The following is a 7,615-nucleotide window of genomic DNA, read 5'->3' as shown; positions in this document are numbered from 1 at the left end:
TTGGTTCTGGTTACCTATGTAGTACATGGATTCTAAGTTTGATGGACATTATTCGAACAAATGTCCTTTCCTACAATAAACACAGGCTATATTTTCAAATTGATTTGGTGGCTGTGCTGCAAAATTGTTAGACCCATTAGTAGTAAGATTTTAAGCATTGAGGATATTGATGATACCAGAGATGCGAGTGAAATAAGAGCGTCTACTTCATGTATTCCAGCAACTCGTCTTCCTGACGCTGCTCGGTTGGTTGGCCATTGGTAATTGTTGCTGGCAATCCTCTCGATAATTTCACAAGCCTCATTATAAGACTTAGAAAGGAGAGCACCATTAGCAGAAGCATCCACTACCATCCTCGTGTGAGCATTGAGACAATTATAAAATGTCTCAAGTTGGATGCAAAGTAGGATTCCATGATGAGCGTAATAACTCTTTGTACCTTTCCCATGCCTTATACAAGGACTCATCATCTATTTGATGGAAGGCAGTGATCTCGTTCCTCAACTTAGCATTCTTGCTAGGTGGGAAATGCTTCATAAGGAATCTTTCTGCTAACTCTTGCAATGTGGAAATTGAGTTCAGTGGCAATGAGTTCAACCAAGCTCGAGCTCTGTCCCTCAGCAAATATGGGAATAGTGTCAATCGTAATGCATCTTCAGGTACTCTGGCTAACGTGAAAGAATCACTTACCTCCATAAATAGTCTTAAGTGTAGGTGAAGATCTTCGGTAGGCATTCCACTGAATTGGCCCACTGTCTAAAACATCTGGAACATGACTGGCTTCAGCTCGAACTGTTGTGCCTCAATTTTGGGTCTTCTAATACCTAGATTAAGATCATTAAATACTAGCATGGCATACTGTTGTAAAGCTTTATCCCTATCATCAACAATAAGGATAGGATTTTGAGCAAGGTTTGCTTCGTTTCGTTGGATTGGATTTTCAAAGTTCATCTCTTCGGCCCTCCTCTGATTTGCTTGTCTTTTTCACTGTCGAAAAGTTCTTTCTATCTCAGGGTCTATAAGGAGTAGGTTAATAATTCTGTCAATACTCATAAACACCTGAAATAATCACAGAAAAATTAATTAAGTTAAAAATTAAATAGAAAAAATAAATCAAAATGTAAAACTCACAAAATCACAAATAATGACTTTTTAAAATAGTCCCCGACAACGACGCCAAAAACTTGGAACGACGGAAATGTGCAAGTGTACATAATCGCAACAAGTAATAGAGTGACAAGTAAATGTTGAGTTATTGTACCCACAGGGACTGTGAAAAGGATTATTTATGAATGCAATTTAAAACACTTTGGTGAAGAAAAATATTTTTGTTTAAAGAGGGTGATTAAAAACTTAAGAAAATTAAAATAAATAAAAAATAAAGTAAAAGAACGTTCTAATGCACGATTTCAAACTAAGATTTAATCAAGATGATATAATTGTGTTGGATTAATTACAATTCTTATCTTAGAATTATTAAACTTATGTTTATATTGTTACGAATAAAATCACGGTAACCCGATAATTTGCTAACTTATGAACATACTTAGATACCAAAATCCATTCATCTCTTGACATATCCCTATGTCAATTCAACCGACTAAATAGATTCTAGAAGCAAACATGTTATTGCACATACATACTCATTAAACTGAACTAATATCTTGCATATCCCTATGTCAATTCAAACGATTAATTAAATCTAACAAGCATATAAAAGACTATGTGAGGTAACAAGGTATCCCTACCTTGAAATAGTTTAATCACAATAATCTTGCAAGTTATGCAAGGCAATAATATCGTCAGATACATTGTTAATTTAACCTTCAACTACCTTAGAAGAATAAACATGCACTGATCAAGTAAGGTGTCAATTAATTACAATTTCAATCCATTTAAATAATTAATTCATTAGTTACCTCACAGTCGTAATGCAAGAATAACTTAGACATGATTTTACTTAAGCAAGCATTTTATCGAGGCCTGTAACAACATAAACACAATTTTAATAATTTAAGAAGATGAAATGCAATCAACCCAGCAGGAATTTAAATTCTAGCTAAGGTGATTAAATTAACCATTCCAACAACATTAATACTCACAGACATTTTCATCATAACAACAAGAAAAAATTAAAGAGATAGGGAACAAGAATAAAATCCGGTGGTTTTTCGAGGTTGACTTGGTTGCTCCATTCTTTCTTCTTGTTTTCCTCGCTGACCAAGGCTTCGATAAACACTCAATTGTCACTCCAAAATGTTTGAAGAACACCCCTTTTCCAAGGGAAGAAATCGACATAAGAGCAAGGGAATTGAAATGGAAAAATGAGAGAAAAAGAATGAGAGAGGAGAGAAGTGTTGTGAAATGAATAAGGAATGAATGAGATGCTTTGAATGATCAGCCAAGGGAGGCTTTTATAGCTGAGTGTGGCAGCTGAAATTTGCTAAAAATAGCAGCCAAAGAGCCACCTCTTGGTCGTCTACCTATGTGGCAAAGTTTATGCCTTCAACTTTGCTAAAAATGGCTTGGGGCAAATCCAAAAATCCACCAATTGTGGAGGGGTTTGAATGCAAATTTGACAAGAATTAAAGGGCTTCTTTGCAAGCTTAATTAATCAGCTAATAAGCTAATTTGGGTCAGCATATGGCTGGTTTTGGGCTGCCCAATCTTTGGCCGGTTCACTTCAATCAGTTCGGCTCAACTGGACCACTTTTTCCATAATTAATTAATATTAATTTATTTAGCCCAAATTAAATTGGGTATAAATTAAAAATAATTATATTTTGAATTAATGCACATAATTGGACCGTCTTAGGCTAGAAATTAATTTGCCTTGATACTTCAAATTGCTTCTCGGTTTTGTGCTTCAAGCAGTGCCTGCTGAGCCATTTTTTCCCCTTTGCGCAATTTTGTTGAAAATAATCAAAATTACTCAAAATTAATTATAAAATTAACTAAAATTCATCATGTTCATATTTTAAGTATAATTTAATTATTTTATAAAAATTAATTATTTTTCGAAAAGAATTTAATCGAAACAGTATGATTTTAAGCTAAAAAGGGTATGTAAAAATGCATAAACTTTCGTGTTTCCAGTAATCCTTGAAATGGATTGGTTAACTTTTTATAGTGTTGTAGTGGACTGTGGGAGAAAGTCGATTGAGTTGAAATGTGAAGATGGCAATGTTCTTCGGGTTGAACCAGAGGAACCAGATGACTCACTTGTAGTAATATCGTCTTTGACTACTGAGAAATATTTGAGGAAAGGATGTGAGGCTTATCTCACTTTTGTGCTGAATACTCAAGTGTCTGAGTCGAAGATTGAATTGGTATTGGTGGTTTGTGAGTTTATAGATGTGTTTCCGAAAGAATTGCCCGGATTACCTCTAACCAGAGAAATAGAGTTTGGCATCAAGTTGATTCCTGGTACGACCCCTATCTTGATTGCTTCGTATAGAATGGCTCCAACAGAGTTAAAGGAGTTGAAGGTTCAATTACAAGAGTTAATAGATAAAGGTTTTGCAAGAACGAGTTATTCATTGTGGGGTGCTGTGATACTTTTTGTGAAAAAGAAAGACGAGTCGATGAGATTGTGTATAGATTACCGATAGCTCAACAAGGTAACCGTGAAGAAAAAGTACCCCTTGCTAAGGATCGATGATTTGTTTGATTAGTTGAAGGGAGCCACGGTGTTTTCTAAGGCCGACTTAAGGTTGGGCTACTATTAGTTAAGGGTTAAGGAGCAAGATGTGCCAAAAATCGTGTTTAGGACGAGGTATGGGCACTGTGAGTTTCTTGTTATACCCTTTGGTTTAAAAAATTCTCCTGTGGTGTTTATGGATTTGATGAACTGCATTTTTCGATCGTATTTGGATAAGTTTGTAGTGGTCTTTATCGACGACATACTAATTTACTCGTGTGATGAGAGTGAGCACGCGAAGCATCTGAGAACTGTTTTACAAACCTTGAGAGATGAACAATTATATGCCAAGTTCAGTAAGAGTGAATTTTAGCTTAAAGAATTTTGATTCCTAGGACACATCGTGTCGGGAGATGGAATCAGAGTTGACTCAAGCAAAATCTCAGCCATTATTCAGTGGAAATCGCTGAGGAATATGACAGAGGTTCGAAGCTTTTTGGGTTTAGCTGGATACTATAGAAGATTTGTAAATGGGTTATCAATAATAGCTACTCTGATGACAAAATTGTTACAAAAGGACATCAAGTTTGAATGGACAGAGAAGTGCCAACAAAGTTTTGAGAAATTAAAGGCCTTGTTGACCGAGGCTCTATTTCTAGTGCAACCAGAATCAGGGAAAGAAGTCGTGGTATATAGCGACGCCTCCTTAAATGGATTGGGGTACATACTCATGCAAGAAGGCAAAGTGATAGCATATGCCTCGAGACAGCTAAAGCCTCACGAGAAGAATTACCAGACGCACATGTAACATCCTGAAATAGGGCCTAGTCAGAATAGTGGTTTCGGGACCACAAATTTGACATCAAATATTTATTTTATGATTATTATGTGGTTTAGAGTATAATAATATGCATGTGTTGAAATTTAATGAAGAAATTCTTTAAGTAAGGTGTCCAATTGGAAATTAGGGACTAAATTGAATAAATTGCAAAATTTGGATTCTAGAAGCAATTTGAATGAAATTGCTTTAGATTATAAATTATAAGGTCTTGAAGAGCAATTTTCCCAATTTATAAGTTTTTGGACAAAAATAGGCTTACATGGATGAAATTTTAAAGAAAGGACTTAAGGGTATTTTTGTCATTTGGCATTTTAATGAAATAAAATGGGAAAAATGAACCAAAATCAGCTCATTCTTCTTCTCCATGCTGCTAAAATTTCAAAGGTCTCCATAGCTAGGGTTTTCAAGCTTTCCAAGCTCAATAGTAAGTGCTTCCGAGCCCCGTTTTTAATATTTTTTGTATTTTTAAAATCTCGGTAGCTTACTCTCTCCATTTCTACCCATATTTCATGCTAGGGTTCATGTTTAAAAATTTACCCATGCATGAGTTACTTGTATTTTGATAGATTATGGAGGAATATGAAAGTTGGATGTGTGTTAAACATCTTTTCCTAGGTGATTTTCATGAAAAACCCTTAAAGGGACCTTTTTGCAAAACTTGTAAAATGTGAGGTAGAAATGTGAAAATAATAAAAAATATGAGCTACCATAAGAGGGAAAAGTGTTCAGCTAGGCTTGGGTAAGGTAGAAATTGCATGTGTTTCATTATACGAGCATAGGGACTAAATTGTAAAAATGTGAAAGGTTAGGGGCAAAATGGTTAGTTGGACCGGGGGTGGAATTTAGACTTGAAAAGTATAATGTAGAGTGTTATTGATTTAATTTTGTTGTTATAGACTCCAAGGAATAAATTTCGGAGGTCGGTCGAGGAAAACGAAAGGTTTTGGAATAACCGAAGCACAACATCGAAACGAATACCAAGTAAGTTCAGAGAACTCAAAGTAAACTCATAATATGCACAATTACATGATTTATGAATGCATGATAATTGCATTTGTTAATGGCATAAAAATATATGAAATGCATCTTTGATAATGACTTGTTGAAAAATATCTCGGTTGAGGTTAAAAAAGGAAATTTGATGGATAAACCATGATTTACATGTGTAATGAGATGCTACATGTGTTGCAGTAAGGATTTAGCTTGGACGGGTAATCCGTTGATCTCAATTATGAGAAGGATCTAGCCCAGACAGGTGTTCCTTTAGATGATCGAGCCTCCCGAAGAATATATGTGCATTAAAGATTTAGCCCGGACAGGTAATTCGATTAGGGTCTAAATTTAGCCTGGACTAGTAATTCAAATCCGAGCTCAGTGAAGGTGTTTGTCATTTTAAGGGATTTAGCCTGGACTGGTAATCCCGACATCACCTTATGAGTTCATTATATAGGGGATTTAGCCTGGACTGGTAATCCCACCGTAAGATGTGAGGTTCACGGGAGTGCATACCTGAAACGATCATTTGTATGAATTGACGGTTAATGGATATTCCATCGAGATTTCCTAGAAACTCAACGAGATTAATATGAGATATATGTACAAAATAAGATGTTGAATGATGAGCTCATCTAAGATAAATTACATGGTGCTTTGTTATGTAACTAACTCATTGATTGAGTGTATGTGATAGGGAAGCCATTTCATGCTTATTGATTTTATTACCCAATTTGGTTGTATGCTAATTACTTGGTAAGTTTACTTTCTAGTTATTCGAGCTTACTAAGCATGTAAATGCTTACCCCTCTCTTTTCCCTATCTTACAGAGCTCGAGGAATCGTAAGGATTGGAAGACGGTTGGAGAGTCAACACACTATCAACTAGTCCAGCTTTGGTATAAAGACATTTCTATTTTGTTCAATGGCATGTATAGGGCTTTTGAGTATTTTGTTATATGTGTCATTTGAATTGCCAAATGAAGGAATGTAAAGATGTACCTATATTTTTGTATATGGCCATGGGAATTGGCTTATTTTGAAGTCAGCTATGACCTACAAACCTATGCATGTTTATATTCATATGTGATGGTTTGTTTATAATTGACAATGAGTCTTAAGAAAGAACCAATCTTGAATGTGTTAAAGAGACATGGAATTCTCTTAAATACAAGATGGGAAATAACCTACCATGTGTGAAAACAATGATATGAGGTTTCCATGCAATAAGTTTTGCCAAGAACACTTATAAGAGTATAATCATGTTTTACTTTGCATTTGACAATCATTAAGTATAAGTGATGAAAAGGGTGACCAAAGGCTTGGAAATAACCTATTAGGGTCCACACGGTTGGACACACGGGCATGTGTCTAGGTCGTGTGTGACACACGGCTTACCCCCATGGGTGTGTGTTATGACCGTGCGTCCCCTGCACCTAAAATTTTAAGTCAGTGTTGTACACGGGTAGGCCACACGGGCGTGTGTCTTGTCGTGTGTCCCTAATTGTATGATAAGATTAAAGTCAGTGTTGCACACGAGCCGAGGGCACGGGTGTGTCCCAAGCCACACGGGTGTGTGACACTTCAAAGTAAGGGAAATTTTCAAAAAGGCCCAAAGTTTATGAGTGTTCCTAGTTTTGTCCCGAACTGCCTCTAGGTATGTTTTACGCCTCGAAGGCATGTGTAAGGGACGAGATGTACATGTTTGAAAAGTTTTAAATACTAGGAAATATTGAATGAGCCGATTTATTATGTTTGTAAGTATGAAACCTCGGTAACGCGTCGAACTCTATCTTGGCATCAGATATGGGCGAGGGGTGTTACCGCACGATTTAGAGTTGGCCACCATTGTGTTTGCACTGAAAATTTGGAGACACCATTTGAATGGCGAGAGATGCCGAGTGTTCACTGACCATAAGAGTCTAAAGTATTTGATGACTCAGAAGGAGCTGAATTTATGGCAACGAAGGTGGTTGGAAGGATTACGAGTTGGTGATTGACTACCACCCCGAAAAGATGAATGTAGTCGCTGATACTTTGAGTAGAAAATCATTGTTCCCCCTGAGTGCTATGAATACTCAGCTGACTGTAATTGATGATGGCTTGATTTTAGCCGAGGTGAGAGCTAGACCTATGTTCCTT

At 36.3% G+C, this 7,615-nt stretch overlaps 1 pseudogene; it reads left to right on the top strand.

The window, feature by feature from the left end:
• Nucleotides 1-408: 408 nt before the first annotated feature.
• Nucleotides 409-507, top strand: LOC121211581 (uncharacterized; annotated as a pseudogene).
• Nucleotides 508-7,615: the final 7,108 nt, after the last annotated feature.

This window comes from Gossypium hirsutum, chromosome A12 (genome assembly GCF_007990345.1).
Source record: "Gossypium hirsutum isolate 1008001.06 chromosome A12, Gossypium_hirsutum_v2.1, whole genome shotgun sequence".
Taxonomy (NCBI): Eukaryota; Viridiplantae; Streptophyta; class Magnoliopsida; order Malvales; family Malvaceae; genus Gossypium; species Gossypium hirsutum.
This window is presented reverse-complemented; position numbering and strand designations above follow the sequence as displayed.